Source organism: Nelumbo nucifera, chromosome 2 (genome assembly GCF_055504915.1).
Source record: "Nelumbo nucifera cultivar China Antique chromosome 2, China Antique-T2T, whole genome shotgun sequence".
Lineage (NCBI taxonomy): Eukaryota > Viridiplantae > Streptophyta > Magnoliopsida > Proteales > Nelumbonaceae > Nelumbo > Nelumbo nucifera.
The window spans coordinates 16,989,124-17,007,499 of NC_142650.1; the positions used below are offsets into that span (position 1 = coordinate 16,989,124).

Sequence of the window (18,376 nt, forward strand, 5' to 3'; positions counted from 1 at the left end):
AACTTCCTCAGGCTTCATTCCAGCAACTCTCAAAAGAACTGCTCTCAAATCTGTAGTCTTGTACGACAGAAGAACACCACCCATCGCTCGCACCAATCTCTCTAGGGTGAATTTTTGCCAGAGATGAAAAGGTAGCCCTAGCAGCTTCAGCTTGAAACTGCCCTCTACAGCAGCAACCTCATTCGAAAGGGGGCACCAATTTTCAATTCTAACAGGTCCTTCACTCGTATCCAGCATGGTGAAGTCCATCAACATCTCCCCCACATCAAGGATTGCTTTTCTATCGTTGAATGGAATAAGAGTGACCGTCTGGTTTAACCCAAGCTTCAACGACACCTCCTCTAACAGCCCCTTCCAGTCCTTTACCTCCTTCCTCGTAGATAAAATGAGTTTCTTCTCCCAAGCTCCCTTCTCCCCGGCCAAAGCGATTTTTGGTTCTGGTATTGTAAACGCCACTGTTGGCTTCCCTTGGTTTTCCACTGTGTCTTCTAAGCCCAACCTCTCCGGTCTCTTTCTTCTTTCTGTCATCTCTTCTTTCTTACTTTGTCCACCAACTACTTTCTCTGCCTGTACCTTCACGGTCCTTGATTCCTTGCCGATTAATCTCCTGTGTATAACATTAGCCACCGCTAACCATCCCTGCTGCCGAGCACCTTCAGGGATAATTATTGTTTGCCTTTTCCTTTTGTCGAACTTTTCTTCCAGAGTAACAAAACCATCCTTTGTTGTTCTTTCTTCTCTCAGCTACGTATTCTCTCCTGACCTGCCTTAGCATACCTTTCCACACTTCACTCCAGTTCACTTGGGCAGCTCCATCTAAAAAACCTAGAAACCAAGGAACAGCACCTCCCACCAACAAAACCGTTCCTCTCTTTCCTTCTCTAATCTTGATCGTAAAGTCCTTCTGGTAGAATATCTCCTCCAGCAGCATTTCTTTATTTTCTATTCTCAGAGCTTCTCTCCGCTTACCGGCAGGTGAGAACCCTTCTTGTCCTTCGAACTCCATGCTTGTTGATCTAGAAACCAAGCGTTGTTGTTCTTCACCTCATTCTTATAGCTCCTCACATTTGTTGATCTAAGAGAAGCATACCCATTAAGCCATTACAAGACTTGAGCACTTCTCTTTTCTTCTCTCTTTATCTTTGCTTTTCTTAAGAATCTCTTGAGATAATTTTCCCTGAAGAGTGTCTATGTTTCTCTCTAGCTTCCCCTTAAGGAGCTTAAATAGGGAGTGGGGTAGTTATGTAACTACCTCCTCCTCCTAGGTGAAGGACACCTTTCCTTCCCATTTAAAGATAGGGAACTCCCCACTTAAAGAGAGGGAACTCCTATACTGGATGCTTTTTTATAGTTTATTTGGGTTATTAAATTATTAAATATTATTTGGATTACAAAAATATGCCTTCAACAGGGATAATGAATTGAATCATCTCATGAGTCTTTTACAAATTCTTGGCAGTTTGTGCTTGGACCCTTCTAAACCAGATAGGTGTCTTTTTTAGGCCCCCCATCCCAAGGGTTCATTCTTGTGTGCATCTTTTTCAAGTCTCTTCCCCCTCCCCCATCCCAAGGGTTCATTCCTGTGTGCATCTTTTTCAAGTCTCCATCCCAAGGATTCATTCCTGTGTGCCTCTATTTTCAAGTCTCTTTTTGTCTTTCTTTGATCCTTCTCTTTTCCCTTAAAGAGGTTTGATGTAGACTCATTCCACCTAAAATAGCCTTTTGTTGGGAAGTGGATCATAGTAAGATCAACACTTTGGATATGTTACACAAAAGAAGACCCTCTTTGTGTGTATCTCCTAGCTTTTATGTCTTATGTAAATCCAATGGTGAGAGTTGTTACCACCTACTAATCTCTTGTCCTTTTGTTATAGATATTTGGTATTGGTTTTTCTCTTTGTTCAAGTGCAGGTGGAAAGGTAAACAACCCGCAAAAGTGCTTTGGCCCCTCCTCCACTTCAGCACCTGTTGACAGATCCTGCTACTGTTCCTTCTCCTTCAAATCTTGATCTCCCTATTGCTTTGCGGAAAGGTAAACGTACTTGTACTTCTCATCCCATTTCAGACTATGTTTCCACTGCTCACCTTTCTGCTTCTCATTGCAAGTTTATATCATTACTCTCATCTGTTCCCATTCCCAAGACTGTACAGGAAGAAACCCTTACCTCCCCAGGGTGGCGGCAAGCTATGGAAAAACTCTCTGCTCTACAACATAATCACACGTGGGAACTCACCACTCTTCCTCCTGGTAAGCACACTGTTGGGTGTAAATGGGTCTATACAGTGAATATCTCCCTGATGGCAGTGTGGAACGATTGAAGGCAAGGTTAGTGGCCAAGGGCTATTCTCAGTTATATGGTGTGGACTATATGGAGACATTCTCTCCTGTGACTAAAATTGGTTCAGTTTGGGTGTTGATTTCATTAGCTGTTATGTATGATTGGCCTCTCGTACAACTTGACATCAAAAATGCCTTCCTACATGGTGATCTTGTTGAGGAGGTGTATATGGAGCAACCACCAGGGTTTGTTGCTCAGGGGGAGGCTGGTAAGGTGTGTAGGCTCAAAAAGGCAATCTATGGACTGAAACAATCTCCACGTGCATGGTTTGGCAGGTTCAGTGAAGTGGTGAAGGCCTTTGGGATGAAACAGTGTCAGGTTGATCATTCTATGTTCAGCTATAACTCAAAGGATGGGAAAATCTTGCTAGCCGTGTATGGGATGATATTGTCATAACTGGAATTGACAGGCTGAAGAAATTCTTACAGGATCACTTCAATACGAAAGATCTGGGGAAGCTAAAGTATTTCCTAGGAATAGAGGTTGCGAGGTCAAAACAGGGGATCAACCTATGTCAGAGAAAATATGTTCTTGATCTACTTGAAGAAACAGGGTTGTTAGGTGCTAAACCAACAGAGACTCCTATGGAACTCAATGCCAAGTTAAGTGTGGATGCAGGTGAAGAGTTTGATGATCCTGGAAGATACAGAAGGTTGGTGGGAAAGTTGAACTACCTGACCATTACCCGACCAGATATATCATTTGCTGTGAGTGTGGTGAGTCAGTTTATGCAACATCCTCGGGTTCCTCACTGGGAAGCTGTTCTGAGAATTGTTAGGTACCTAAAGGGTGCTCCAGGTCGTGGTTTGTTATACCAAAATGAAGGAACTCTTGAGATAGTAGGGTACACAGATGCTAACTGGGCTGACTCTATATCAGACAGGAGATTAACCACAAGGTATTGTACCTTCCTGGGTGGCAATCTTGTAACTAGGAAGAGCAAGAAGCAAATAGTGGTGGCAAGAAGTAGTGCAGAAGCAGAGTACAGGGCTATGGCCCATACCACATGTGAACTAGTATGACTGAAGAACTTACTACAAGAGATGGGATTCTCAATTGACAAACCCATGAAACTATACTGTGATAACCAAGCTGCTGTTCACATCTCATCCAATCCCGTCTTCCATGATAGAACTAAACATATTGAAGTGGATTGTCACTTTGTGAGAGAGAAAGTGATAAGTGGGGTAATAACTACATCTCATGTGAGCTTAGGAAATCAGTGGGCAGATCTCTTCACAAAGGGATTGTCTCGGGGAAGAATAGATTACATTTGTAACAAGTTGGGACTATATGATATATACTCTCCAGCTTGAGGGGGAGTGTTAGAAAGCTCGAGTCAATGGTATTTTGGTCATTCTGGTTTATCTTCTTGAAAGTGAAAGGTCTATTGTATCTGAGTTTAAGTTATGTGTTCCATCTTCTATGAGGGACAAAATAGTCTTTCTTGTAACTCTAAGTTTTATGAATAAAATTCAAGTGGGTCGGCTAGGTGAGAGTGATTTTCACATTCTCTCTTCTAGTCTGGCCGAATACTCTTCTCTCCTTCTCCTTCTTCTTTCTCTTTTCTTTTTTCTTTCTTCTTCTCTACTTTGACCTAGAATCAACTAGGGTTTATTCACACAAAGGAATATCGCTATATAATTTTTCCCTGCGAACACCCGTTTTAGCCAACCAATCTGCTACAGTGTTTAACTCTCTAGGAATCTAGAACAGATTTACATTCATGGAGTCCATAAGATCTCGAGCCTCATCCAGGTAAAGTGCCAGCCTCCACGGCCCTCCATTTGCATCTTCTTGCTTAGCATGTGCATGTCAGTATTGAATAGTTATTAACTCTAAATGGGCAATGGATGAGCTCTCAATCATTTCCAACTCCCAATCTCTCACATGTTGAAATTTTAACCCTGCCCAGCCACAAAGACACTCACAACCCTTGTAACCAAAAAATTCCTTTCCTTTTTCTACTCATTCACATAAGGCATGGCAGTTAACTCTTTGTTTTGCACTTTTTTGTAGAGATAGAAATACATGAAGCAGGCAAAAATAACCGGTATGAGAAACCAAATCAAAACCATCAACTTGATTTAACAAACAAATTAAATGGAGATTAAATATACCTGGGTCACATAGGGGTTGAAACTTAATCCTAGAGATTTGACAAACTCTTCAGCAATGCTAAGCCAATAAATATCTGGATATGCAACAAGATGAGCATTGTAATTCCCAATTGCACCAGCAAACTTGCCCAACAACCCAATTTGAGAGATGTCCTGTCTTTCTTTACTTAATCTGGTAGCAAAAATCGCCATTTCTTTGCCCAAAGTAGTAGGTGGAGCTGTCTAGAATATGATAAATAACAAAACATCCAGCCGATTTAATTACATAAACGGAACTTGGATAAGGATAAAGCTAGGATGTGCAAATATGAAGAATCAAAGTAAAAACCAATTATTTAACAAATATCTAAGTGTCATTATCTATAATAGCATCCCTGTTACATAAATTTAGTTCAGAGGATACCAAAATGATTATATTATAATGTCAATAGCAGCAGAAAATGAATGGTATGTATAGAGTCAAATGCACACACATACACAGAGCATTCCAATGAATATAGAATAGTTTCAATACCTGGCCATGAGTGCGAGAAAGCATTGGAATATGGGCATTCTTTTTTGCCATGTTGCAGAATGCTTCAATCAACTCATCCATGACTGGGAACAACACACTGTTAAGAGCTTCTTTAAGAATCAGTGCATGTGCCAAGTTGTTGATATCTTCAGATGTACAAGCAAAATGAAAAAACTCAATTACCTATAAATACACAAGATAGAGATTTGACATATTTAACACTCTCAATAGGGGAAAACTAGTAAATTGTAACGCTTACATACACAATAATAGCAAACCCTAGCCAGATGAAAAGAACAATTAAAGAAACAAACCTTTGAGATCTCTGAATGGGATTGACACTTTTGCTTCAAGAAATATTCAACTGCTTTAACATCATGGTTAGTCATTTTCTCAATGTTTTTGATATCTAATGCATCTCTCATGCTAAATCCATCAATGACTCCTTGTAAAAAAGATTGAGCTTCTTCACTAAAATTTGGAACCTCCTTGACTTCAGGGATTTGTGAAAGCTTTATTAGCCATTTGACCTATAATAGACAAAAAAACATGTTAATTTGAACAGTATAAAATTCTTAAAGGTTGTTACATGAGACATAATAGATAAATATACTTCAAGATGACTGATGCAAATAGACCCAGTGCAACAAACCCATCTGCACAAAAGCAATTTAATAAAATTCATAGTTTTATATCATGCTTATCTTTCCAATTGTTTCCAGTCATTTCTTCCCTTGCTCATGGCAAGAAAGTTCAAAGTTCAATATCATGTAAAAGAAAATATAGACAATCCTAATGACCTGAATTAAAAAATAAGGAAAAATAAGTAAATGAACCAAAATCGAAAAGGAATTATTATTACATGGGACAACACATGAATGAAGTAGAATACCTTTCTATGGATTCACAGCCATTACCGGTATGAAAGAAGGGCCCAGCCAAAGATATATGTCTATCAAGTATTCCAATTTTTTATTTATTTTTTAACACTACCATTGTCCCTGTATTAGGAAAAAGGAGTGCTTGGAGGAATAATCCACTGAATAACTGATGAGGGGTGATTTGGACCAACCTACCAATAAGCAGACACGTGGACGCAACCAACTGACTATACATTGACAAATCACTTCCTGCCACCTCAGCAAGACAGGTCACCTCGGGTACCTCGGGCACCTCGGCTAGGGGTGAGGACCGAGTAGCTCGTTATGACCCAACTTGCCGAGGTGACACGTAGCATACTTCTAGAAGCAAGCCAATTGTCTTTGAGCTCTTCGGGATCACGCCGCACGTCTACAGGCCTTATCTTCATTTCGCCCGGATCGGGCGGACTTGATAAGTCTTATCGGCTATCATGAAGTCCACCTCCTGGTGCGGAACGGACTCCTAACAGCACGGGCCGAAGATCTCAGGGATGTTTCGTGAAACCTACGACAGCTCACCTATATAAGGGCATCTACCCCAGTGACACAAGGTATGCGTGATTTATTGCTCACTAGCCTATTAGCTATCAAACTTTCAGCTCGCACACATAAAGTACTAACTTAAGCATTGGAGCGCCCACACCAGGTAAGCCACCCCGGGTCCTCTAAGCATTCCTCTCTAGCAGTTCGACCGGCCGGCAGAGCAGACCGACGTCCAATCTGCCCTCTAACTAGGAGCTTCCAAATCGCACACCATCAATAACCATTTTCCTTAGTCTTCTTTTTTAATGGAATGTGTCGTTGATAATATGTCTAAATTATAGGAAAAATGCGTTTTTTTTCTGAAAAAGGTAAAGTATATGCTCGTATTTTTTCTGGTGTCCATCCAGAGTGCAGAGTTCATGCAACTAAGAGACGAATATATAACAAATGAATCGTTTTCATATAAAGAAATATATGCTCCCAACAAGACTAGGCTGCATGCAGGCGGGTGAATGCAGAACTGTACCTCAACTAGAACACGGAAGCGGATTAAACCATATTCACTCATAAAGGGAGCCAAGTCTTTGACCTTTCCCCAATATCGACCGTCCAATGATGATAAGGCCGTCAAACTAGAGAGTTCAAATTCCTTAAAACATTCGCCAGGCATACTTTTCGTCTGAAAGATGAAAGTTCACAAATTCCAAGTCTTTATCACGCTATGAAATCCACAACTACGTTTCAAATATTGAAATTTAAATGTTAGCATAGTCAAATAGTTATAATGAATCACCTCTGCTGCGAATATCTTGTTATCTTTCAGACAAGCTTTGCAGTTGAAAACTCTAGAGATGGAACTGTTGGAAACGTGAATTGAATAATTCAAAGGAAAACGTGAACTTGAAAGCGCCCTCCACTTGCAATGATTTGGTCTAGAGCTGAAACGCCACAGTTGAATGCTGTTACAAACCGTAAGAGAAGACCCAATCTCCATAGATAAAAGAAGAGGGTTCGGAGAAGTTGAATCCGCTAAAAAAAAGTTTGAAAATAACGAATTATGTGAACATCAACTAACAATAGATGCTCATTCGAATTCGTTGGAATATATGTTAGAATAAAATAAAAGCTATGACAGATAAAAAAATAAGGGAAATGAAATAATCTTAAGCGAACTTATGCTGTAGCAAAAAAAAAGCGCTCTCCGCTGCCGTTGTCTGAGAAAGAACAGAGAATTTTGTCCTTTTCTCCGATGCTCAGGCTACGTAGTCGCAGTTGGGCTTGTCGAGCGGGGGGGTTGGCTAGGATTTAGGGCTGTTCATAAGAAGGCCCAACCCGATCAACCCGGACCGGCCCAACCCGAGTCGACCGGGTTTACATCAGTACGGGTCGGTTTCGGGTTGTGCAAATTCCTAAACTGATGATTCGAGTCGGTTTCGGTTTTCATACAAGAAAATCGAAATCGATTTGAACCGAACCGACATAGTTCCTAGTTCAAACATAAAGTTCCAAAGCCCATTAGGCCACCTAGTTTTTGAATTGTTGCAAGAAACTTTGGATTAGTGAATAGTGATTAATGAACAACTTTTGTGATTAATTTTTCATTTAAATTTTATCATAGGAGATGGCTGAAATGATGTTCAATTTATGACTGTTTTTAAAATTAGCAAAATTTTATCATAGGGACGAACTTATAACCGAAATCGACCCAACCCGACTCAAACCGACCAGATCGGTTTTGCTTAACACTGAGTCGGTTTCAGTTTCTATGTCAGGTAACCCAACCAGGTCGGATCGATTGGAAAAACTGCAATAAACCGACCCAACCCGACCCATGAACAGCCCTACTAGGATTTTAAAAAGTGAAATTAACTGACGTGAGGGACAGATCTGCTGCCAAATAGGTCTGTAATCGGATCGGATGCACGCAGATCCGAATTTAATTCGATAATGAAACCCTCTATCCGAGACTCCGAGTTCGATCCGAACTTTGATCGGATGAACTCGATCGGAAGTATAGGATTTCGGATCGGGTTCCTATAGGGTGGGTGGGTCATAGCCAATCAACTGGTAGTGTGGTATCGATAAAAGAGATGAGCAATTAGATGGTATTAATGAAATTTCAGAGAGGTGTCTTGTATCGGTTATGAAAATCTCTTCAGAGATGAGCAATTATGGTATGAAAATCTCTTTTCATACCTTCTATTATATAGATTTTCCCCTCTTCTTTTCGCCAAAAGATCGTGTCCCAAAAAGATGCGAGACGTCTATTTTCGGTTAAATTTGGGAAGCTCTAATTTAAGATTTTTAGCTTTTTTTCATCTTGTTTTCATGCAAAATGATGCACCTCCAACCAAATGGTCTATGGGCTGTCAACCTATCAAGATTTTTATGTAAAAGGCAACTATGCTCTTTGGTTATCATAACTTTTAGAAAATCTTTCAAAAAAGACTTGTCAACTTGTCAATTGTGCTGAAATCTACCATAACTAAGCCTTTATGGCAAAGGATAAATCAATTCCATGATGGTATCTCTATTTTGCACAAGTGTGAGATCTGAATAGGCTTGGCATGCTTTCAGCATTGAGTAGCATTTGCATAAATATCGCTAACAGAATCCTTGTACATCATTAATGTATTATTTAGGCATCTCAAAAGATTAATATTTTCTTTTAGGCTGTGTTTGGTTTGAAAGAAATGTAAAAAAAAGGAAAGAAAAGGTAGAGAAACTTTTATAAACCTTGTATGAATTTCATCATCCTTACTTATCTTTGTCACTCGCAATGGCAATTTGATCGGAACATATTGAGCTCATTTGATCTACCCCATTGGGCCCCACCTTAGTGTGGGTTTTTTACCATTGATCAATGTTAAACAGGTTTTTAGGAAACCCAAAACCATTCAAAATGCAACGGGGCAGAGTTTATCCACATTGCATATATATAGTAATGGGACCTTATGCGATAAACGGAAAACCCAAATCTAGTAATTAGTGAATAAATTTAGTGATAATCTTAGTAATTAGATTTAGTAATTTTCAATAATTTCAGTAAATAATTTTCATATTTTCAAAATTTACTTATTTAATTTTCATATTTCAAAAGTTTCATACAAACTCATTAATTACTTATTTAATTATTATATCAAATGTTTATTTCATTGTTTAATAACTTTTGTAATTTTAATATGATTAATATTTAATTCAATATTTATTCAAAAAATAATTATTTCAATATTATTAATGAAAAATTTTAAATACCAAATATTTGAATAATTATTGAAATAATTTATTTGATTAAAATGGAATGAATTCGATGATGGTATAATTGAGTAATTAATTTCATTAATTTTGATAATCCATTATTTCAATAACTATTTAATAATTTCATTAGTTATTTCAATAATTTGGATAACATTAGTAGTTTGAATGACTTAAATAATTGCAATGAATTCAGCAAATAATTATGATTAATAGCATAATTTTACGAATTAAATAAATAATGTAAATGATATTTATAAACAAATTTAGTAGCAGCATAATATAGTAATTTCAATTATTATTTAATTATAGTAATTTTTACTAATTATTTATTTTTAAGTAATTATTATTTAATCATTTAATTATGAATTTGTTAATAACTTAATTAATTTAATAATTAATTACTGATAATTATAAGTATTAATAACTAATCTATCTATCTATCTATCTATCTATATATATATATATATAACAAGTGGTCAAGAAATTTTCTCCTTTTTTTGATTTTTTTGTTTTTTTAATTCCATGTCATTTTTTAAACAACCAATGAGATGCACTTTCCCAGTAACCTAAATAATCTCTTCTCCTAAACTACTTCCCCCACTTTCTCCAAAATTATCTCTAATTCCTATTTATCTTCTAAATTATCTCTAATTCTTATTTATCTCCACAATTATTTATAATTTAGTAGAGAGCTTCTCTCCTAAATTATCTCTAATTCCTATTTATCCACTCCCCTAAATTTTATCCATATCTATCTAAATAAAGTTTTCATTACAAAATTTAAGAATTATTTAAATATTATAACAAAATTATATAATAACTTTAAAATATTTATTAAAAACACAAAAATGATTTTATATTTTACAAAATATATCACGAAATTATGTACTAACAATTTAAATTATGTTTTTCTAGATTGTCAATTTAAATGCTTTTCAAATATTTAATAATATGTAATAGCTTTAAATAAATAAAATTCAAATAACAAAAATAAATAAATATTTTATAGATTATTTAAATGTTTAAATAACTAAATATTTATCATAACTATATTTTAAATAGTTAAAATAACGAAATTGTCTAATAAATAATTTTATATTTTTACAAAATATATCACAAAATTATGTACTAACAATTTAAATTATGTTTTTCTGGATCATCAATTTAAATGTTTTTCAAACATTTAATAATATGTAATAGCTTTAAATAAATAGATTTCAAATAACAAAAGAATTTAAATAATTATAACATAGTATTGAAATTAATAATAATATAATATATTACAAAATTAATAATGAAATTATGTAATAATAGTATAAATTATAATTTTATGGATAATTAAATTCATAAATAAATAATATTTAAATTTTAAATATTTTACATATTATTTAAGTATTTAAATAACTAGGTATTTTAAATAAAAAAAATATTTAATATAACTATATTTTAAATAGTTGAAATAAAGAAATTATGTGATAAATTTAAAAAAATTCTGAAAAATAGAAAAATAATTATAACATAATATTGAAATGAACAATGATTTAATATTTTTACATAATATTTTAAATAACTAATTTCACTTATATCAAGTAATAATTCGAGAAAATAACTTTAAAACAAATTAATATTTATTAATAATAATTTTAAACTCTTAATTTGTATCTATTATATAATTATATATACCAAAATTAATATTAATTGTATTTCAGTAATTATTTATTGTTTTCGTGATAAATGTATTTTTAATGATTATGAATAAATTTATTTTGTTTTTTTATTTAATATAAAACTTCCAATAATTATTGGAGATTTAACTACTACTAGTGAAATTTTTAAATTTAATTTATTGTACTTATTGTATTTTTGTTATAACTTATTGATTAATATTTATTAGAGATTAAACTATTATTTGAAATTAAACTATTTATTGACTAACTTAATATATTTTTAGTACTTATTGTATATTTGTAGTTATTGTATTTTTTCATTATCAATATATTTTCAATAATTGTGTATTTTTGCTATAAATTTTTAATAATTATTGGAAATTAAACTATTGTTGTTTATCAAAGATGAGACTACTAATTTAGCTGAAATTATGTGTTTATGAGTTGGTTCAGTTTGGTCGTAGGCTATTTGGCCAACCAAATTGACTTGCTTAGGTTGGGGAGTTGGTCAACTAAAACCATTTGACCTTTTGTGAAAATCGATCCACTCAAGTTGTATCAGTTTGGGTTGACTTTTTGGTTTAGTTAGTTAGTTTAACATATTTAAATTTTAATTTAGTTTTAAAAATTATAGTACAATTATTAAAATTTTAGATTTATGATATAAAACATTTTAGACTAAGAAATATGTGAAATTTCCCACTTTTCCATATTAAAAATATAAAATATTAATATATATATCCATGATTAGGTCATCCGATTTTGGTTGATTTACAAATGGACAAAGTGAAATTGATCCAACTTGGTTGAATTGGGAAATTTTTGAACCAAATCCAAACTAAAATACTAGAAAACCGACCAACCCAGGTCAAGTTGATCAGGTTGGTCGGTTTCACCAGTTTGATGAATAAACCTAACTAAATTAAATTTTTGTTATTTTTGTATTATACAAAATTTATTAAAAGTAGTACATGAAATATGAATAATTATTAATTATTTAAAAAGTTGAAAATATAAAACAATTGTATACTCTTATGTGATTCTATTAGGGTCATTTACTATAACACATCTTATAGTTTTACATACTTACTTAACCTACCTTATAGTTTTTATTTTATTAAAACATCCCATATATTTTACAACTTATTTATTTAATTAACATTTCATTAAGGAGTGTTTGTTTTGCCATTAGGCCCATGCATTTTTTATTCCAAAAATACTCTTAACACTTTTTTGTACAGAAAACAAAATTAACCAAATATAGCCAATAGATTGATTGCCAATGTCATATAAAGGGCAAAAATGATATTTTCATTTCACTTTTCTCTTGATTAAATTTATTTAAGTGAACATTAGTATCAACACTCTCTCTCTCTCTCTCTCTCCCTCTCCCTCTCCCCCCCACACACACATGACTCTCCTAAACTACCTCCCCCATTATACCCCATTTTCTCCTAAATTAGTTGAGTTCACATTTTTACCCCACAACGTCCCAGAGCACATCCCCACCATGTATTGAGGAAAGAGTTTCTCTCATGAATTATCTCTAATTTTTATTTATCCTTTCCCCCACTTCATATCTATATTTATCCAAAGAAAGTTTGAATCAACAAAATTAAAATTTATTTAAATATTTTAACAAAATTATATAATGACTTTAAAAATATATTTAAAACATACAAAATAATTATAATAGGTTTAATAATATGCATATTATTAATAATTTTATATTTTTACAAAATTCATCACAAAACCATGTACTAATAGTATAAATTATGGTTTTTTGGATTATTCAATTTAAATGTGATTCAAATAATAAAAAAATAACATAAATATCAAATATTATTTAAATATTTAAATAACTAAATTTCTTAAATAACAAAATATTAAAAATGTTTAAATAATTATATAACAAGAATATCTAATATTAAGTAATAACTTTAAAACAAATAAAATTCAAACAATGAAAAATTTTAAAAATTTTATATATTATTTAAATATTTAAATAACAGAATAATTAACATACTATATTTTAAGTTAAAATAATGAAATTATGTAATAAACTTAAAACATTACTCAAAAACATAAAAGTTAATTATAAAATAATATTGAAATTAATGATAATTTAATCTTTTGCAAAATTAATAACGAAATTATGTAATAATAGTATGAATTATAATTGTGTGTATTATTAAATTTAATAAATAATTAATATTTTAAAATTTAAATAACGTTATTATTTAAATAACTAAATAATATTGTAAATAACTAATTTTGCTTATGTCAATTAATAATTATAGAAAATACCTTTTAGAAAAAATAATATTTATTACTAATAATTTTAAAATATTATATATTTATATATACTCAAATTAATATTGATTGTATTTTTAGTAATTATTTATTATTTTTTTCTGGTAAATCTATTTTCAATAATTATTTATAAATTTATTTTTGTTTTGTTATTTAACATAAAATTTTTCAATAATTATTGGAGATTAAACTATTATCTGAGACTACATTATTTATTGGCTAATTTAGTATATTTTTCAATATTTATTGTATTTTTGTAATTATTTTATTTTTACTAGTTATATGATGTATTTTTGTTATCAATATATCTTCAATAATTATGTATTTTTGTTATAATTTTTCAATAATTATTGGAGATTAAACTATTATAATTTATTAAAGATTATACTATTAATTTAGTTGAAATTAGGAGTGTTCACAGGTTGGTTCAGTTTAGTTGTAGGTTGTTTGGCCAACTAAATCGTCTTTGTGATGTTGGGGAGTTGGTCATTCGAAATCGATTAACCACTACTAAAAAATGTTCAACTTGGGTTGTTCATTTTGTGTCAATTTTTGGTTTGGTTGGTTAGCTCAAAATATTTAAACTTAAAAATTAAATTTAAGCTTAAAAAAAAATACAGTGCCGTTATTAAAAAATAAATTTATGATATAAAATATTTTAGATTGAGAAGTATGAGAATTTCCCATTTTCCCGTATTAAAAATATAAAATATTAATATACCTATGCTCGGGTCGTTTGATTTTGGTCGATTTATAAATGACCAAAATGAAACTAAACCAACTTGGTTAGTTTGGGAAATTGTTGAACCAAAGTTGATCAGAAATACTAGAAAACTGATAAACTCGACTCGAGTTGGCTAGTTTTATTAGTTTGATGAACTGCCATAGCTGAAATTAATTATTGTTATTTTTATATTATAAAAAATTATTAAAAGCATTATATAAAATATAAGGCTCGTTTGGAAGGAGTACAAATACAAATATGTAGAGTGCAAAGCCTTGTATTTTGTATTTGTATTTGTACTCCTTCCAAATGGAGCCTAAGGGAAAATCTATGATGTGTGAAAGATATGGTATCATAAGAGTTTTGACCAATCAAATTCCACCCATGAATTTTGATAGATGACACATGAATGGTTACCACGTTTATGATACCAGTTGATTGGTAAAAAATTATTTAGATATCATATATTTCCCATATCATAGTGGAACCTAAAATATAAATAATTATCAATTATTTAAAATTTAAAAAATACAAAACAATTGTATACTCTTATGTGTTTCTATTATATATATATATATATACCTGTTCATGGGCCGGGCCGGGCCGGGCCGGGCTTTTAGTGTTCACTAACAGAAAATTAATAGGCCCGAGCCCGAGCCCGGCTCTGATAAAAAACCCAAAGCCCGACCTAATAAAAGAAAATCAAAATTTTCACATTATCTATTTTAATTCAGATTTTCCCCCCTATTTAAATGAACAATGGGCCTACAAGTGAATCAACAACCTTCTCAAATAAAAAAAATATATTCAAATGGACATCACATAGGGTTTTTACTTAGGTTTAACTATAGGTCGAGCCGGGTTTACTTAGGTTTAACTATAGGTCAGGCCGGGCCGGGCTATTTTGACAAAGCCCGAGCCCGACTCGAATTTTATACGGGCCGGGCTTTTTGGCCCGAGGTTAAACCCGCGGGCCAAAATGCCTGTTCAAGCCCGTCCGGGGGTTGGGCTGGGCTGGGCTGGGCCGGCCCATCGGGGCACCCGACCCATGAACAGGTCTCTATATATATATATATATATAATGTCTTTTTTAAAGCAATTCCTAGGTGGCTGCCCATGTAACAAGGCGATTAAGTGCTCCGCTCTTACCTAGGTTCGCCCTACTACCTTGAAAACTATCCACCCTCTAAAAAATGTTAATTTCAAACATGTGGATACCTATAAAAAGTACCAATTTCAAAAGATGAGACCCATATTAATCATTATAATTTAATTTCATAAAAAATTGTTAATTATGAATACTTTAAATGGCATATATACCACTCATTTGAATGAAATAGTTTACCAATTACAAACTTTATTTAACTTTTACAATTAAACAAGTAATAGAAAATATATATACCAATAAATAGTGATGCAAAATTATGGCATTACAAATGATTTGAGTGCAAAGTCTAACTTATTTATATTTTAAACTTTAGCTTATTTTGTTTGATTGCAGTAAAAATGAAGTAAATTAAGACATGAAGCATAATAAATTAAACCACAAAACAAAATTAAATGAGAATTTGCATCCCATGCATTTGTATTAATACAAATAAAATTGCATTGCAACCAAACACAGCATAAGTACATCCAACCAAACAAATCTCCCTGTGAATGATAAACAGTAAGGCATGATTTGAATGTGGAGTGCAGTCTATTCAACCATTTTTTTAACAATGGCCTATTTATTATTTAGGGTAAATTTCTCAAACTACCCTTATAGTTTAGCTAATTAATTGAGTATACTCCTATTGATTGACAATTGTCTAATGCTACCCCTAATACTCTTGACAATTGTCTAATTCTCTACCCTGACCGACAGGATTCGTTAATATTCCGCAAAATTTATACATACGTGACATGTAATTTTTTTAAATCCAAATTTACCCTTAGTCCTTCTCCATCTCCCTTATTATTCTTCTTCTTCACCTCGCACGCCCAATCCCCTCCAATTTGACTGCTTTGGCCTGGCTCTACTATATTTTGCTCAATGGCAATCGGTTAGACGACGCCATCTCTTTGCTCAACAAGTCCTCCCTTTTGTTTTCAATGTTTCTCAGAATAACCTCATCGGCATCGTTCCGGTCATACCCGCACTGTCCCACTTCGGCACCTCCTCCTTTTATTGGAACCAACACCATCCCCAGGGGCCGCAACGGCGTTTGGACAGAAAACAATGTCCCAAGAGCAGCATGAGTGAACCAGTGTGAATCCCAAAATGCAAGTGGCGGAGAGTGGGTGTTGTTATGTGCTGGGGTAGCTACAAGTTTACACCCAAAAGCCCCATCTCTCTCTCTCTCACACACTCACTCTCTATCTCTCTCATTCTCATGTTCTTTTTCTTCCATTATGCATTATCTGACCCTTCTCTCGCTTCTACAATACCTATTGGACAACCAAACCTGTCTCCTTTTTTTTTTTCCTGTCCTTAAAGCAATTGATGAAGGCTTCCGCTAACGCAATAGAGACAAAGCATCTACGGCAGTGCGGTGGGACTCGGTGCTAAGGCTGCTAAGTAGGGCGGGTGGAGAGAGAACAAGTGATGGAGAGAGAGGGAGAGTGAGTGAGTAAGAGAGAGGGGGGGCTTATGCTTTTTTGTCTGGATTTATGGATTCCCTAGAATATATATATAGAGAGAGAGGGAGAGAGATTACAAAACAAAGGAACCCATAATTGAGAAGAGAGAAAGGGGTGACTTTCAAAGACAAATTGCCTTTTAAGATGAATCAACTTTCAACGTATAAACGGTGAGAGAAAGAGGGTCATCATAGGTATTCGAGAGACCCAACCGGGAATGCACACCGAGGGTCATCGTAGGTAGATTTGCTAGTCTTCATTCGAATTGTGAAGGCCCAAGCCAACGAGAGTCCTTATGTGAAGATCTGTATGGATAGCCACTTGCGGCTCCGGATGCTTCGGTTGCACAATAACTAGAGAGGGAGATTATGTAATAGTAACAATTGGTGGAAGCTCTGCCATCTCAGCTATTTTCATCGACAAGATGATCTCCGTCATCGATGGTGACGATGGCTTCCTTGACATCCCACTGCGTGGGAAGGAGGTAAAGAGCGAGGGAGAAAGTGATAGAGAGGAGAGAGAATTGATTTTAAAGAGATTTAACGGAAAGGTAATACTGACATTTCAGCCATTTCGTTGATTTTTAACTATAATGGTAATTTCTTGAAACTGTAAGGGTAGTTTTAGACAATAGTTAAATAATAAGGATATACTTAGTCAATTAGCTAAATATAAGGGTGATTTAAGAAATTTATCATATCATGTATCGCTTGAGACCAAAAACACTGTGTCATGCTTCAACTACGGATTCACATCATCTGTACCATGCCAATAATAATCTACCACATCACCCTGTTTTTTCATTATAGGGAAAATGTCTAAAACTCACCATAAGCTTTCAGCATTTCTCTTAAACCCACCACAACTTTTCAAAATGTCTAAAACTCACCATGTCACTAACATGACGTTAAACTGACTAACGGACATTAATATATTATCATTTTAGCATTCATAGAAAAATATAAAATATATACAAAATAAATTAATGGGTGTTAATATATTACCATTTCAGTATTTAGACATGAAAAAAAGAAAAAAAGTCCAAAACATATTCTCAAATATAAAATACATAAAACATAGAAATTACAAAAAATATAAAAAATCATAGAAATTGCAAACAAAATAAAAAATTATTTTCAAATTATAGAAACTATAGAAATTGAAAAACAAAATCAGAAAATAAAAATTATAGAAAAAACACAAAAAATTTATAGATTGTAGAAAATAGAAAAATGTAAAAAAACATAAATTATAAAAACATAAAAAATATAAATAAAAAAAAGAAAATTAAAAACTTAAAAAGACTATTTTTCCTCTAACTCACCATCCAAGGGTAATTTGGTCATGAAAATTGTTATATATGCTGACATAAACAATTCTGTGCTGACATGGTGGGTTTTAGACATTTTGAAAAGC

General features: G+C 33.2%; 1 pseudogene across 1 annotated transcript in view; it reads right to left on the reverse strand.

The window, feature by feature from the left end:
- LOC104597007 (uncharacterized) overlaps nt 1-7,653 on the reverse strand; it is a 39,211-nt pseudogene extending 31,558 nt beyond the window's left edge. The window contains exons 1-5 of the transcript XR_016082780.1: nt 7,170-7,653; nt 6,903-7,055; nt 5,288-5,503; nt 4,974-5,156; nt 4,460-4,681 (exon numbers count right to left, since the gene is read on the reverse strand). The product of XR_016082780.1 is annotated as an uncharacterized LOC104597007 (transcript). The remainder of the gene's footprint in view (nt 1-4,459; nt 4,682-4,973; nt 5,157-5,287; nt 5,504-6,902; nt 7,056-7,169) is intronic.
- Between the last annotated feature and the right edge of the window lie 10,723 nt (nt 7,654-18,376).